Raw genomic sequence first — 17,177 nt, 5'->3', positions numbered from 1 at the left:
CCTTTCAAAAAGGTTGGTGGGTACAACATCAATCCCTCTCGTGTGAGATTGCTTCAACCTCTCGTGTGGCGTTGTTTCAAACCGTAGTTAGGGTTTCAAGACAAGCATTTGAAATGAGGCTACCAAAGCAGGAACAGGGTTTTCACGTTTGTGATTTGAGAGCAGGGCTTGGGCTCCCATCAGATAATTTAAGTTTCAAACCAGTGGGCCTCCAGGTCAGTGTTCGGATGTCAGCTTAGGGTTCAAAACATGAATTAGTTTAAAATTTGAATAAGATTTAAAATGTGGCTTTCAAAACAAGATTAGGGTTTCAGAGTCAATTTTAAAAGAGGGATGTTCAATACCTCTTGTTTTCAGACCAATCCCAGTATGAGTATTGGCTCGACTACTCGCTAACACTGACACTACAAGTACTTTCATTTCAATTTCAGTTCATCGAATGTCAATTAACGCAATGATATATACTTTGTAATTCTAAACAAAGACCAGTCCGTCTTTCTGACGCTCATGTTGATTCACCCATGTATCAAACGGCCACAGCACGGCACCAACTACTGGCAAGGAAGATTTACTTGGTGTCTGATTTGTTTTCTGCCGAAGGTATCGGTGGCCAGCATCGGCATCCTTTATCGGTATCCGATACCTTGAAATAAGGCCGGTTTTGGTACTCACTCATCCCTACTTTTCATGTATTTAAACTTGTCCTATTGTTTCTTCCCAGCTCCATTGAAAGCAGACAGCGCTCTTGCTCGGGGTCAGCTCTCCTCATATACATCGACATGCTTTCCTGTTGAGTCCATCTTGGCTAGCGATGGGGTGGGGGGGGGACCTCAATGTGGGAGGAGGTTTGGCGTTTGGAGCAAGTCCAAAAAGAAGAAGAGAGAAAGGGGAGGAAGGGCAACGGCATAAATGCGCAGGGAGGCGAGCAGGTGTCACAGACAAATGTGATTTACAGGGCCTGTGTTCCATACAGTGCTGACACGTAAGCCTATTAGGCTGATATTACCCGCCTATAACATGCACCGCTGGACCCCCTTAAAAATGTGGGTATTGGAGCAAGGATTATAATAACACCCCCACCCCCTCCCGTTGTATTGGACAAACACCAAATGCTGAAAGGCATTAATTACAATCACCCGAGACGATTCGATTCAAGGTGCTAGCTATAGCATAAAAGCTTCCAGGTTAAGATAAGATAAGATATCCTTTATTTGTTCCACACTGGGGAAATTTACAGCCTCCAGCAGCAGGAATGTAGGTAAAACAACAAACACCGTTCAATTAAGTTCAATTTAAACACAAAATGGATAAATCGCAGTGCTATTTACAATTGTAGTTAGTGGTTAGCTATTGGAAGAGCCGGATGCGGCGTCAAAGTAATGCAAACAGTTACACCTGCGGGGTTGTAACGTGGCGCCACACAGGCGCACGCAGAAAATTGCTAGTGCTTGAGCGCCGCTGGAAATACTCATAGGAATTGATGGTGATACAGTGGAAGCTTGATTTTTGTGATTAATCTGCTATAAAAAGCCCGACGGAAAAAAAAAAAAAAGAAGTGAATAGGATGAAACTAAAGCAATAGTTCCCACGGGAAATAAACAACATTAACAAGTTCCAAAATCTTCACAAAAATACATTTGGTAAAGAACCAAACACGGTCATCAAACAGTCAACGCTAGCACTAACACTAAAAAACAATCGCAGTTTGTTAGCGTGTCACGTTCTAATATGTGCTCAGTGCGGCGTGGTTTTCAAAGTTTCCTGCACCAAAGCTCCAAACCACAACAATTACTGGTTGTACTAAAACCTCACCAAGGATGTTGTGTTTGTTGTTGGGGAGACACTTCAGGGAGCACGGGCGAAGCAAGACACCATAAAACTCAAGCATGCTTCCGGATAAAAGTGCTGATCTGGGACAGTTTTTTTTTTCTTTTTCAATTTTATGAACACTTTTTTACGGTCTTTGCTTTTTCATGGGATAATGTATGAATATTAATGTCGGACCAAAGCGTCTTTGGTCTCTCTGCTCTACTGAGTGCCCTTCTAGTTATAATTGGGTAAGATGAGTTGAAGTCAAACGCCGCAGTTCGCCAAATACAGGTCTCACTTGTCATAGATGCCCTGCCTCAATTATTCACATCTTCTAATTTTAAACCCATTTAAGTGTGGAGTCTTATTAAGTCTCACTTAGATGTTATTCATCCTGGTGTTGTATTCAAGATAAAGTTTGTATTCTAATTGTATTTTCAAAATGAATATGAACCCTTTCATGCACCCTGTAACCTGACAAGATGAAATGCCGTCATAACCGCTGTCCCTGAAAGGGTTTTTAAAAAATGCAAAACTGTTCGATAAATATACAAATTGGCTCCATTGTATTTATGCTTGCTGGTGTGAATCCAAAACATAAAAAGACCGATGCAGATACAGTCGCACAGCCGTGATGTATACACCGCGTCGCTCTCGGATGAAAAAAGGTCCGCTAAAGCCGACCTCATCTCCTTAAAGCGGGTGCGGCTGTCCCTTGGTGACTTAACACAACTACTCACCAATTGCTAAAGCAAAGCGGGGGTGGAGTGAAGGTAATAAGAAAGAAAAAAAAATCAATGCCCCCCCAACACCAGTCGATGATGTTAGGTGCAGGAGCCCGACACTGCAGCAAAAAGCAGAAGACTGAAGGCAAAAGTCCATCTCGGGCTGAGAGTGGTTGGTTAATATGTGTCATTGATTATCTCTATGCAAATAGAGAACCTCGACAAAGCAGAGTGTGATTTAAAACACGCCGGGGTCAGAAATTGATTGGCTGTGCGAGCCCGAGGAGCCGTTTCCCACTTGCCCGGGATAAAACACTTGACTGAGAGCTTCAAGATTCTTATCAGGAGGAAATTTGTGGTGAAATAGCAGTTTACCAAAACAAATAGGCCACTCCTCCTTCGCGCCGCCTCCCTCCGATATCATTGTCATCTCTTATGCCATCAGTGAGAAACTGCATTTCATTCAAACAGGTCATTTTGTAATAGAAACAAAACAAAACAAAACAGAGCAAGCCGTCGTTTGAAGGAGAGAAAATGAGGTCTCCGGCTTTCATGGGCTCCTGGGATCAGCCTCGGGAGCCTGCCAGCACCCGCACGCACACACTGACGTAAGTCCGACGCCAATCTTGGAGCCAGATCGCACCAAAACAATATTTGTCTTCTTGGCCTGCCGCCTGTGTTCCCAGCTTTAAAGAGAAAGGAAAACACGCAACGCAAAGAGGTGGGGGCAACCCACACCGGGCGGCCTTGTCAGCGTGCGGGGGGGGGGAACGTCGGCAGGTAATTACGACAACGCCGCGCTCCCTCGGCGGCGACGTGGTGATTCAGTTTCTGAGCACTTGGCCTTCCTAAAATCTCCCCGAGGACAACATCTGATATGATAACAAAGAGTTGTTTGGCAAGCAGCGCCGTATCCTCTCTACTCCAGATCTCGCTCTTAAGTCCCTTTACGATTGTCGGAAGATTTCGGGAGAGAAACGGCGTGACATAAAACAACCTCGCCCGACGCCGCCACTTGTTGCTTTGCGCTCTCCTGCAATTCGATGACAGTGAGCCCTCGCTTTTCTGCATCAAAACTCTGACGCGAATAGCAAAAATGTGTACCGTATTTCAGCCTGTCATGCATGTTTTGGGAATGCGGGAGGAAACCGGAACACCCGGAGAAAACCCACGCAGGCACGGGGAGAACATGCAGACTACACACAGGGAGGCCGGAGCTGGAATTGAACCCGGTACCTCTTCACTGTGAGGTCGATGCGCTAACCACTGGACCAACGGGCTGCCTGCAATATTTTAGTTTAGATTTTTTTTTTTTCTTAGTTTTTTCACAAACCTTTTGGTAGTTATTACGTGAGGTTTTCCTGTGCCTGGTCTGAAAACAGCGCGGCCTCGCTGGGAAAGGAATCTATCTTTTCATCGCGACCGTTATCATCCGAGACGAGCCCAGTTGACCCCTTGATTACCTCGGCGGCGTGGCATTTTCTCTTGGCCGACCCCTGGAAGGAGCCAGCGCGCCGCTCCGCAACAAGCGCTCGGCTGTCGACATACCGAAGACATTTAAGATAATCCCGGAGATGTCTCTGTGTTTCCCAAGATTGCATCTTCAAAGGGAACGTCGGCCCGCTACCTCCACTTGAAAGGGAGAGAGAGACGAGCGGCGCCCTTGTCGTGAAGGAGGGTCAGACTAGCACAAGAATGTAATCATGCTATTGGAAGGGGCGGGGTGGGTGCGGCTAGCGAAGCTGTGGGAGCAAATAAAAAAAAGTGGGGGAAGCTTGTTTTGACACCAAAGGTGTGTGAGAGGGGGGGGGGGTGACCTGTTGGCCATGCGGACTCTCACCTGTGTGACCTGACAAAAAGTTGTAAATCAAACACACACACACACAGGTCATGCCTGGCCCGTCCCAGCTTTTTACGATGTTTGCTTTGTTGACATGGTCAGCGTTAGCGGGTAAAGTACACAGGTGTCAAGAATTCCATCCCGGAATGACTAACAGAGATACCTTGATGTTTAAACATGAAAAAAAAACAATGAAAAAAATTATGGTGAACTCTTCCATGATTGTGCCATGAAAAATCATGAGGAATGCTGCATGATATTAAATATATTTCACTTATTTGGTCTGAAATGTTTGACTGGGTAACTAGAGAGGTGCAATGATTAACTGATGTTAATGATTTGGCGTTCGACTCAGCATGACTTAGATTTGTTCTTGATTTTACTGCTTGGTGCTTTCTACCACCTTTATTGCCGATTCCTCTTACTGTTTATTGTGTATGTTTAATCGCTCCATGTACAGCACTTAGTATGCAGCAATGGCTGTTTGAAAGTACTCTATAAATACTGTTGACTTGTTGACTTGACTGATGTATTCAAGCCACACTGCAGTAAATATTCTCCGATTTCTTTAGTCGTCCATGAAAGCAGACATTTCAAACAAGCTACGAGCTGCTACGTGGCTACCTATCATCTCCGACTGGAGGGATGTCAACTCAAAAGTGCCACGAGCGTGTCGCTTTCAATGGAAGTGGGAGTTATGAGTCATGCCTTCATCAAATGTCAGCGCTAACGTCCCCTGTGACTAAAAGGCAACTCAGTGACTCAGCAGTCTTCTTTCCAGGCACTGGACAACATTACGACATCATTAGGAATAATCACAATGACGCAGCACTATGACGTTGAAGTGCTCAGAATCGTACATTGAAATAATATTATCGATTTCCTTGAGCTATTTTTGCTTCCTGGTCATTGCTTGATCTCATCGAGTGAGTCAGGAGCAGCGAAGGAGGTCTGTCATATAGTGTTACGCCGTGACGAGGCGGATACATGCCGGCGTTAAGTGGTGAAGGGAAAACAAATATGTCATCAGCAGGAGGCTCAGGTCGAGTCAAGTTGAATGCTAATTGATTTGGACAGCGGCTCACGTTGGAAAGAGCAGCGGCTTCGTGTAAAATAGCATCCCTGCAGCCTCGCTGGCCACACTTGAAAGATTTATGCAGTAAACTCATGATGCTTTTGCTCCGTCTTAATACAATCAATTGCCTGTGCTGAAGAAACAAAAAGACCATCTCCGCCGCACAGGTTAAGTGGGACGCTTCACTATGGGACATAGCAAGAAAGAGTTCACATTACCGTATTTTCCACACTAAAATGCGCACTGGATTTTGAGGCGCACCTTCAATGAATGGCCTATTTTGTAATTTTTTTCATATATCGGGCACACCGCATTATAAGACGCAATCAACAATGTATCCACTAGATGAAGCTACGCTCAAGGAAATGCCAACAGAACGATCAGATGTCAGTAAAACTTATTTAGTAAAGCAGCGATACAGTTCACTTAAGGAACAACAAGTGATAACATTGACTCGTTAACGTTGAACTCTCTTTCCGCCGCTCTATTTCCGTGTTCAACTGCGTAGTCGATCGCCTTAAGTTTGAACTCTGCGTTGTCAGCATGTCTCAAGCAAGGAGCCATTTTGGGGTCGAAATATTGCCGTAATGACCATACACAAGGCGCATCGGATTTTAAGGCGCGCTGTGAGCTTTTAATAAAATGGAAGGCTTTTAGGTGCGCCTTTTAATGCGGAAAATACGGTTCTGTTCTATGCAAATGAGCCACTGCTGGCGGTGTCTCGACAGCTTTCATTACCGTAACGGAGGTGGAAGGATTTGCGATCAAGCGAACAGTTATTGAAGGCTTGAGGTGGAGGGTAAAATAAGCACCCACGAAGATAAAAATTAAAAAAAAAAACTGATTGTATTTTCAGTGATGCCTGCAGCACTTCGCCACTATATCAGAAATGCCGGCAATGTTAATCAGTGGTTCGAACATTCAATGCAGCTCTGCTTAGCTGCTTAGTGACCCGACATTGTTCTGTGGTGGCCCCGGCGGGCCAGTGGGCCACTTGGTGTACACAGATATTTCCAAAAATGTTTCATCGACACGCAAAGCTGAGTTTTCAACCCTGGCCTTACTTTAGCAGAATGCAAAATGCAATCCAGGGCGGCAACTTTCTAAAACTCCACCATCAGCGTTTGTGTATGGACGAGTAAATGATGGTAGTCTAAAAGGATGTGCGTGAGGCACTTGAGGCTTGTGTGCACTTCTCTCATTTGTATGCAGGTATATACTTTAAGGAGTTCCATTTCCATCACATCAGCCAAGTTATTCAAATGCAGCACAAGTGACTGGAGAGGATAACATAAAGAAAGGCATCAGCAGAAAATGGCAGCAGGCAGTAATCCCCCGGCCGGGCCTCCACTTGCGCTTGCCACGCCGCGCTGTCAGCAACGGACGTGCGCAGCCTTATCAGCGGCAGCCATGGCGCTCCTCTAATAACCCCGTTGATGTTCTACGGTGCGAGGACAGACAGGGAGACGGCGGCAAAGACAAGACAGGCGGACAGGTTTCGCACTTAAACTCACACTATCAGCCGGGCTGTGTGCACAGAGGCCGGGCGTGTTTACCTCACCTAGCAACGCGTTCTGACAGCCACATGCACGCTTTGACGCCCTTTTGCCTAAATGGACTCCACCTACGAACAGACGGTGCAAATCTAGCATTTGCGTTTAGCTACACCAGCCTTCACACCTCGACAGAGAGCACCACACCAAACCTAAAAAAAATTATAATAATACAAAACAAAGCTTGTTACAGCCCCCCCACCCTCCAAAAAAATGCCTTAACCCAAGTTTGGCGTACATAACTAGATGGCATTTTTTGGGGCAACAAGGTCACCAAGAGCACATCTGCCTCACAGTCAGGAAAACCAGATTAGAAATGATTTGCATGTTCTCTCAGTGCAGTCACAAAATAATAATGGTGATACGAGTCCTCGAGTCATTCAAATAGCTCCATTCCACAAAAATGCTCGAGGATTTCTTTCTGCCTCGGGGACCCGTTTATTTTGTGTGCATCGTCAATCCAGGCGCAATAACACTTGTTCATGCGATGCATTGCGGTAACACGCGGTGAGAAGGCCAACTTCAAAATGAACCTCAGTTTAGCAAATAATACATGCACATAATTGCTGCTTTTATTTTGAAGTTGTTCCCGCAGGCGCTCTGGCGTGGCGGCTGTGTTGTAGTGTCGTTTTTATTGTCGTCGTAAACCGTTGCCACCAATATCAACATCATCCTGAGGCCATATGGGTTCAATCGCCATTTTAGGACACCAAAAAAATAATAATAATAATAATAATTACGCTGACCTGACAAGACAGCGCCTATTGTCAGCATCAGCATCGATTGGCTAGAAGCTAGCTGCTAAGCCAGTGCCCCGTGGCAAGAGCCGTTTGACTACTTTTCAATTTAGGTTCAGTAGCGAAATTGACGGCGCACTTTTAATTTTTTTTTTAACAAACCCTCTGACTGATGTGTTCTGATTTGCTGGTACGAGGCATTTTCCATTTAAGTAAAAAACTATGATTCTCTAAAAGTGGAAATCAGCTTCTCATTAACCAAATGTGTTATTTTCACTTAATTAATTAAACTGTAATTCATAATTGTTCCTTAATCAAATGTATTTTTTTTTTAAATCTGAATGCTCAAGTATTCGATTGAATTTTTAATCGGATACCCGAATGCAAAAATATTCAATAGCCGCGGTCCTACAAAGCATTTTTTTGGGTTGAAGAAAAAGTGATAATTTTAAGAGTGTGTGACGGTAATATTAGGACAAAATTCACAAGTCATAGAATTCCATAAAAAGGGCAAGATTATTTTTAATACTGAAAATGTATTTATTTTGTGCAAAAAAAAAAATAACCCACTCAACATGACTGTAATTATTATCCCTCCAGAGTAAAAGGGGTGTATACATTGATGCTTGGTTGAAAATGGAATTCCCGTTGCCCTGGCGGGGATGTGAAACAATTTGTATGTTGCAGTGTCATGTAGTCTAATAAACCAGTAGAGTCATAATTACGAAAATTATTTTCACGCCGGCACGCAAACAAGCTCACTGTGTTCGTAACTTCGAAAATGATGTCTACCGAGACCGTCTTGAACTGGGCCCGTACAAGCGCATGTGACTCAAACATCATTATCACCATTGACAAAGGTCAAGCACGGACGGTGCTTTCTTCTTGGTGATGTATGCCTTGATGCTATCACCTGCGCTCGTGTGAATCTCCATCCGTAAATCTAATAAACGCCTGCCGAGTGAGAAGCAGCCCCCCGACGCTGCGGGGCCGGGAGCCGCAGTCGACAGGAAGCGGCTTGTGTAAATACACCGCTGTTGACACAAGGTGGGCAGCACATGCTCCTTCGCTATCGACGCCGCGATGTGATGCGCAGATTAAGCTTCAGATGACGACGGCGACACCTCACTTTTCCTTCTTGGCTGGTATTCGGAACAGGATGTTGACTCAAAATCTGCAAACACGGAGTGCAGCAAGGCTCTGTCTTGTGCCCACACCCGCACGGGGTGTTTTGATCACCACTTTTCACCATTCCCAGGGTCAAATGAAATCGTTTCCAAATCAACGAGGGTTTTAAATAATTTGGTGTCGTGCTGACATTGAAACAAAAGGCCAATTTGATCAAATCAGAAGGCCGAAGAAAGTCTTGATGACTTGAACAGGCACAATGACATCAATGAATAAAGACTTTGGGCGGCAGCTTTTTAAATTGTACTTATGTGTAATCTTTTTTTTCATGCTTGACATCATATGCAACACCATTTCTTGAAATCTCTTCAAGTGTTAATGTGTTCAAATGATAACTTTTACTCTTCACGATTACTAGGAAATTTCAGTGTCCTATTACTAGTGAGCTATGAAATTAGAACAGGCCCACAGGCTGTTCATGTGGTCCTTGTGGGCCGCCATCACCATGTTGGTGACCCCACAAGTTCACCACAACAATCAGGTTCCAAAAATACGCTCAGATGAAACTGCCGATTATTTAAAAAATAAATAAATAAATAAATATATAAATACAAATTCTCGTGTAATTAAACTCAAAGAAAAGAATAATTTTGTCTCAATTTGAAACCTTGAGGATCAACCACATTTCTCGTGACAAAAATAAACCTGAAAAATATCTGCAGTAGCAGATGACTATCCAGTACGGTATATCCCCTGAGTTACCCCCCCCCCCCCCCCCCGCGTCAGATAAACATTTTTGTTTTCAAAATACCCGTTAGTACTGACACTCACTAGAGTCATTGGGCAGTCAGTGATGAGCCACGTGACAGCAGAAAATGTGTCACTTTAGATGAACAGATGAAGCGCCATCAAAATGAAATGCTTCCAGGCGTCGTCTGATCGAGCCAGTAACGGCGACCTTCAGCTGAGGGCCAGAAGCAAATACCGTGCGTGCCTTCCAGCAGCCTAGGAGCATCTTGCGCCGTGGGCCAGAGCGTGCCGCTACTCGGCCGCTGCCCACATGCAGCATCAACGACTTAATCGGGTCTCTTGTGCGGATGTACGGCGGCGGGCGGCGGCGAGAGCTTCGCACGGACTGACGGGAAACCTTGGCCATGACACAAGCCCCCACGGGCCTGTCAGTTCATCTCGACGGAGCTCAAATCAGCGCTCGGCATCCGGACGACACGCGAACTCCGGACACGATTCGGAGGCGATCGCAGGCGCACGTCAACCTGGACGTGTGCCGTGCAAGACGCTCGGCCATGGACGCAGACTATTAAAAGACATGAAATGTGGCACAGTTGGGATGGGTTTCCACTGCAGGTCCAAGTGGACAGTTCTGATTTAATGCTGATATGCAATGTCAACTTCCATGTACATTACAAGTGGGCTGTTTACATTACAATCGGGCTGATCGACTTTGAAAAGTGATTTGATTAAGTACCCCCCCAAAATACTACAAATGTGGTTATTTTTCCAAGGTCCTCTTCGCCATGTTTTTTTTGTTTTTTTTTAACAAAACCAAGCAATAGAATAATCAGTTGATTGTAATGTTTTGGTCTAACAAATTAGGCTTCTGTGATAATAAAGGCAAAAGAACCATGAATTAATTATTAGTTCATGGTTTAATTACTCAACACTTTGACTTGTAGTCCTTAAAAAAAAAGATACTGTGTCGCGTGAACCAAGTCGTGTCTTCATGATGCAGCGCGGAGGCCGATACTAAAACATTTTGACAAATGAACACAACCATTGCAATTCCACTTCCATGACAGATACGATCAACTGAAGAAGTTGACGTGGTGACTGATATTTAATGTGCCACCAAAACACGAGAAGCGAGCGTACTTTCAATAATTGATGCCGTCGGAGCGGGGAGATTTTTAACCACTCTCCTTCGGCTTTCAATCATTCATGTGTTTCCATCAAAAACACTTCAGGCCTTAGCAGTATCACATCTCTCTTGAAGGTGGAGGGCCCGCTTCCAAACATGAATCAACGGGGCGATCTTTCCTCCGTTCTCATTCTTGCTTGGGCAGATTAGGCTAATAAGAACGCAAATTGTTTAAGTGTCCGAAAGGAGGTGTCTGAGAGGGTTAATGGGAGCATTTGAAATGTTTCAAGAAGGAAAGGGGCGGGGGGGGCGCAAGTCATCGCCGATCCAGACACGCTTTCTGCCTGTTCTGAGCCGATCAATCGACGATCGCTCGATCAGCTTCACAAAAAAATTAAAAAGCTGCAGCACTGTTCTCTTCAAAGTCACACAGGACACACCGTGCGCATCAACATGGCAACGCAGTTGCAAGGTTACCATCGTATGTGCTGTGCACTGAGTGGATATTTGCCCCGCGTACCACACCGAGATCAATACAAGGAGGTGCTCAGTTTACGTTGAGGCTCCGTACCGACGTTGCTCAATAACGGCCTCATACATGCGTTCTGCTGAGCAAATCCAAACCTTGTTTGGACTAACGCCGATTAAAAATCCCCTCAGAACAACTGGAGGACGGCGTTATTTTATTATTTGAGGAAAATACACTCAACGGACGGGTTCATGCCGTCAAACGGGTGATGATTTGTGGCTTGACACTGATCACATCGCAGGCTACGGATAATTTTCTATCCCGATGGAAGAAAAGGAGCTGTGTATTTGACTTGAGTGGATGACAGAGCGGGCGACTGATTAGCGCATTGTGTTTATTCCATCGATGGCCACTCCAGGAGGAATTTTTTATCCATGATTGTGGTTGTTTGGATTGAGTGCTCTGGACTTTTCTGAAGTAGACACAGTGCTGGTATTGCACATACTGGCTTTTTCGAAAATATTGGAATTTGGAACGGCAAGGTCATTTCCTGCGATTTATTTTTTTTTATATATTCAAGACAGCAGCCCAGTGGGCCAGTGGTTAGTCGACCTCACAGTGCAGAAGTATTGGGTTCAATTCCAGCTCCGGCCTCCCCGTGTGGAGTTTGCATGTTCTCCCCATGACTGCGTGGGTTTTCTCCGGGTACTCCGGTTTCCTCCCACATTCCCAAAAACATGCATGGAAAGCTGGCTGAACACTACAAATTGTCCGTAGGTGCGAGTGTGAGCGCGGATGGTTGTTTGTCAAATGTCAATACGTCCGTGACAATATTAAAAGTAGATGGCTTTTCAAACAAAGCTGTTTAACACATCTAGATGTAAATACTATGAAAAAAAAGATGGAATTCAGAACCATTCATTTTTTTGCTCCGAAACCCAATTCTCTTTATTACACAACAAAAACAAAGTTGTTCTAATACTTTTGGAGGTGATGCGACACAACTCTGTGGGTGCTTAGTTCTGCATTCAAACTCTTTTCTACAAGCCCCTCCCTCCAAGCTTTCCACCACTGTCCCGTTTCACTGACTCGACCTTGGCTGTTGTCCTCTGCATCAAACGCCTTTCGCAGAACGACACTTAACAGCGGCCCGGAGAGAAAAGGCACTTGGAAGAACATCCGGGTTATCAATAATTACCATTTGGATCACGTCACTGAGGCCTGTTGATTTCAGCGGTTCGAAAGCCATACATGTCTATGTGTGGGATGTATCATAAGTAATGCATTAAAAGTCAGCAGGTGTAAAGTGCAAGGAGAGCTGCGATGCACTATTTGTACTGTGACTGTTGCTTGAAATTTACACAGAAGCCAGTTTGGTGTGTTGAATGTGAGTTTTGAAGGTCAGTCTCCCTTTTTCGAATTCACCTTAGCGGTTAAATGATGAGCGCAATAGCAGATCTCTTTTCCGGAATGAGCATATGTAAATGTTTGTTTTTGATGCAAAAGCCTTTCAATTTAGAACAAGTGCACACGATGGTCTGAAGCTCCTGCCAACTGACAGAGGTCACTTATCCTTCAAATAATAACGGCTGTCCGTTATCTAATCTCGGCCTGATTTCCATTCCGGGGATTTAAAGCGAATGAATGAGATGTTAAGACAGGCATTTTTTTGCGAGGGTACAGGCGTCATGAAGGGAACTAATCTGCCAGGCACACATGCTAGCCTTTTACTCAGCCTCAACTCACACGAGATGAGCGGAATCAAAAGCAACTGCAGGCGCTCGGTGTACAACTCAACGACTCCCCGGGCTCTCACTTCACCAGATGGGTCCACAACTTTATCTCCAAAAGGACCATTCCGGCGGTGTTGTCGACTGGTTCAAGACAACATAACGTGCTACTCTAACTACTCTGGACTTTTTTTTTCAAAGAATTTGCACAGCATGTTTCGTCATGTTGTTTTATTAACTTGTAAATCCCAAAATTCAACAATTCGGTTCATGAATAAAAAAATAATCCATTCGAGCCTATCCCAGCTCTCTTCAGGCAGTCGGCAGGGGACACCCTGAACCGGTTGCCAGCCAATCGCAGGGCACACAGAGACGAACAACCAACCGCGCTCACACTCGCACCTGCGGACAATTTGTAGTGTTCAGCCAGCTTGCCATGCAAGTTTTTGGGAATGTGGGAGGAAACCGGAGTACCCGGAGAAAACCCACACAGGCCCGGGGAAAACAAGCAATCTCCACACAGGGAGGCCGGAGCTGGAATTGAACCTGGTACCTCTGCACTGTGAGGACTTGGCCCACACAATAATAATAATAATAATAATAATAATAATAAATAAATTTAGCACAATTAAATAATCCATGCCTGACTAAAAAGTGTACTAATGGACACCAAGTGTCTCACCATACAGCTTTACCTCATCAGAGCGGCAAACCAAACTTCATCAGATTTGATGTATTGACGTTTCGGCCGAGAAGCTGCATAGCAGCTGCATGTTGTACAAGTTTGAGTGGATTTTACGGAAAACCGCACTCACTGCAGCAGGGGAGCAGGGTGACTCATTTTGCAAACACTTGCACACGTTACGACAGTGTCTAATAATGACCAGCTCGACATGTTAGACTGGTCCGTGGCAGAGCAGTAGTCAGTTCACTTCAAGTGTGACGTCACACGGCCGACCATTGTTTGTGTTTAGATAAGCAACAAGAAGCGCTCTTTTTAGCAGTGGCGCAGTCACTTTACCCTCTCCTCCTGCCAACTGATCCATTAATTGGCATAATTACTGACACATTAACCGATTATTAAAATAATTGTGAGTCGCAGCTCGACTGGTCGCCCTTTGCATTCTTTGGAACCCAAGAAGGAGCTCGCAATTTCAAAAAGGTCGTGCAATGTTGCGTGCTTTCATGCTTATCTATTTATTAGTTCAGCCCAGTCAGCTTCATCTACTGCCATTTTGCTGCATTCTTTCGTATCATTCCTGTTCGTTTGAAACTCTGCTTTCACACGCGATAATCATAATATACTGGTTATTCCATTTAATATTATTCTAGAAATGTATCTTTACAAATAAAGGCCTCCCGAAGAACAGATGCCTCCCCCCTGCACCATCTGTATGTGAGTAAATAAATGCCCCCGAGCCACTACTTGCAGAAATATGGTATCTTGAAATGTATTTACTTTAATTTTATACTACGGAGCACTTTGTGATTCTTGTTCTGTGAAAGGTGTTATTTTATTAATATAACTGTAGCCGATGTCTTACCAGGGTACAAAAGAGTGGTTCAGAGATGTAGCTGTACGGCGGAGCTAACGGCACCTCGGATTTAATGAACTCAGATGAACTACAACAGGAAAATGTAATATTGCTGAACAGGATCAATATCAAGCTATTAATCTCCCAATGAGCAATGTAAAGTGTCAAAGCCGGCAGAGACCGAGCATGTCAAACGGCACTAAAGAGCCACAATCGACGCCCTTTTTGATTCACCCTGGTAAGAAATCCAGTTTAACTGTTAAACCCCCCCCTCCACCTTTCCCCCTTCCGTCATCTCACTAAATAGATCAAGTGCACGTCGCTGACAAACAGCCCGACTTAACTGACTTTTCACTCGGCTCTCTGCACCTGTGAGGCCCAAAAAAAGTGGGCGTTGAGATGGGACACAGCCAACAAGCACAAAATGACAGATGCTGCATGCAAAGGCCCACCCCCCAAAAAAAGGAAAAAAAAGAAGAAAAAAAAAAGAAAAAGGCCTACATGGACTGGTGTGTTTTTGTTTGGGTGCAGCACTTAGACCAAAAACAAAGAGGTAGACCTCGCCCACCACGCTTTCCACTATGGGCTGCTACTTTTAGTGACCCCCGCGCTTAGAGGCTCAGATCAAATCGGGGACGGTGGGCGACAGATGTCTTCCCCGCCGCTCGGTTCCAAGCGAGCTGCCGGCACTCACACCAAAGAGCCAAGCAAAAGTAAGGATAGGATGAGGAGGGGAGAGGAAGGTTTTCCCAAGCAGATCCCAGACGACCACTGTTGTTGGGAAATGAGAACGTAAACTTTCAACAGAGAGTAACTTGACTCACATTAGTATACAACTGCACACGGAGCCTATCTATGATCTGTCTATAGATCTAACTATCTACGTATCTAACACCCACCCACCTAGCTAGCAAAATACCTCTACATCTAGCTAGCTAGTTAGCTAGCTAGCTAGGTCGATGGGTAGCTATCTATCCGGCAATGTACCTGGCTATTTATCAACCTATCAAGCTTGTTACTTTGTCTATCTACTAATTCCAAAACACCCTTCGTGTGAAGATGTCAGGGCGTATCTTGTGAGACTTCAGCTGACTGAGTAACTAAAATGATGGGTGTTGCCTTTTCTTTGGCTTGACATCTATTATTCTCATGGACACCAGCAATAGTCGCTGGCCTTTGTCTTATCTTCAAACGGGTTAGCTGTTTCATTTAATTTTAGATTTAATTTGTATTATGGTACAGTGGTTAACTTATCCTGAAACTTCTCTAACAATGCTATTATGATGGCGACAGTTGGAAACAAATTAATTATTTAATCGCGATGTGGAAAACAGTTTTGAAATGAGAACTTGGAAGTCACACAGTACTCCTGCAATGAGTTCAACTGAGGGTTGCCCTGCAGATGAAAGAATATTGTACAGGTAGAGTGCTTGAAAGCAACATTTGCACACAACTGTTCTGTTAACATTTAATAAAAACAAAGACCCAAAAAAAAGCTTTGTCACGATGTAAGAGTGTTGCTCATCGCACAACATATGGACATTGTCCAAATGAAAGAGTGGCCTATGTTCTCTGCAGAGAAAATGACAATGGATCAAAATGGAACGATAACAGTGGTAAGTGCAGCAGCCATAAACTGAATACTGAACATTTCCACAACCCATTTCTAAAGACGAGAGGATGATCAAAAAGAAGAAGCCCTTGATACCTCTCCGCAGCACATAACCTCAGTGCAAAAAAAAAAAAAAAAAAAAACATTCTCCACATCCCACTTCCGCTTTGAGGAGCTGCACGCCAAAAAAGAGCGGCGAGAGCGACGGAGGCAGCTAATTATAGCCTCACAGCAGGATGGCCAGAAACAAACTTGATTATCGTCATCGTCAAGACGGCATAAAGGAAACCTGCCGCCTGGCCCCTTTTCCGCCACAATCCAATAGAGAGGCTTTTAGCCTTCGTAATGATTTACAAAGTGACACGCCAAACAGATTTACTGTGACAGCCTGAAAGGGACCAGCACGGACGCCATTATTGATCACGTGACCAGACCTCTTGGCCCTTTGGACTACCCCCCCCCCACCCCCGACCCCAAACTTCCACCCCTCTGTGCTTTTGCAGAGTGAGCCTGGCTAAACAGAGGCAAGCAGCCAGCCTATTCAACCAAACCCCTCCTTCCTGGCTCAACACGAGCCCCCGGACCCCCACCCGACCATCCACCCGCGACCTTCAAACGAGAAGGAAAAGCGCGTTGGTGGAAGTTAGTTAAAGCGACAGCCACCCCTGATAAGCATCTGGTCGTAGAGAACTTGGGGTAGAGAGTAAATGGAGATACGTTTGTACAACTCTAACACCATTATCTGAGGTTTATCACACTTAATGAACCGTGAGTGTGTTGTGGTGGTGGTGGGGGGGGGGGGGGTTGCAGTGTGCAGCAGGAGCCGACACCAACGGACACTTAGCTAAGGACTAGTACAAACAAATGAGGCAATCCTGCTCCACCCATTTCATTGATGTCTGTGCTGTATATCGAGATGGCAGAAAGAAGCAGTGTGTTCAGGGTTTGAATGAGTTCATTCTCCCCGTGCCTTTTCGCCTTCTATATTCACAGGGACAATATCCTCTGATGTCCTGAGCGGCAAGGATTTACATTTGACTTTCATTTCCCTCAAATATGGAGCACATTTATGTTGGAGGGGCACCGGT

General features: G+C 44.9%; 1 protein-coding gene and 1 long non-coding RNA gene across 5 annotated transcripts in view; one reads left to right on the top strand and one right to left on the bottom strand.

The window, feature by feature from the left end:
• Positions 1 to 17,177, bottom strand: part of zmiz1a (zinc finger, MIZ-type containing 1a) — a 121,696-nt gene that overhangs the window by 91,244 nt on the left and 13,275 nt on the right. The gene's annotated exons all lie outside the window — the stretch shown is intronic.
• LOC127610214 (uncharacterized) lies at positions 2,976 to 4,651 on the top strand. Its single transcript, XR_007964771.1, has 2 exons — positions 2,976 to 3,142; positions 3,221 to 4,651. It is a non-coding gene; the product is annotated as an uncharacterized LOC127610214 (long non-coding RNA).

The sequence above is a fragment of the Hippocampus zosterae genome, chromosome 11 (genome assembly GCF_025434085.1).
Source record: "Hippocampus zosterae strain Florida chromosome 11, ASM2543408v3, whole genome shotgun sequence".
Lineage (NCBI taxonomy): Eukaryota > Metazoa > Chordata > Actinopteri > Syngnathiformes > Syngnathidae > Hippocampus > Hippocampus zosterae.
This window is presented reverse-complemented; position numbering and strand designations above follow the sequence as displayed.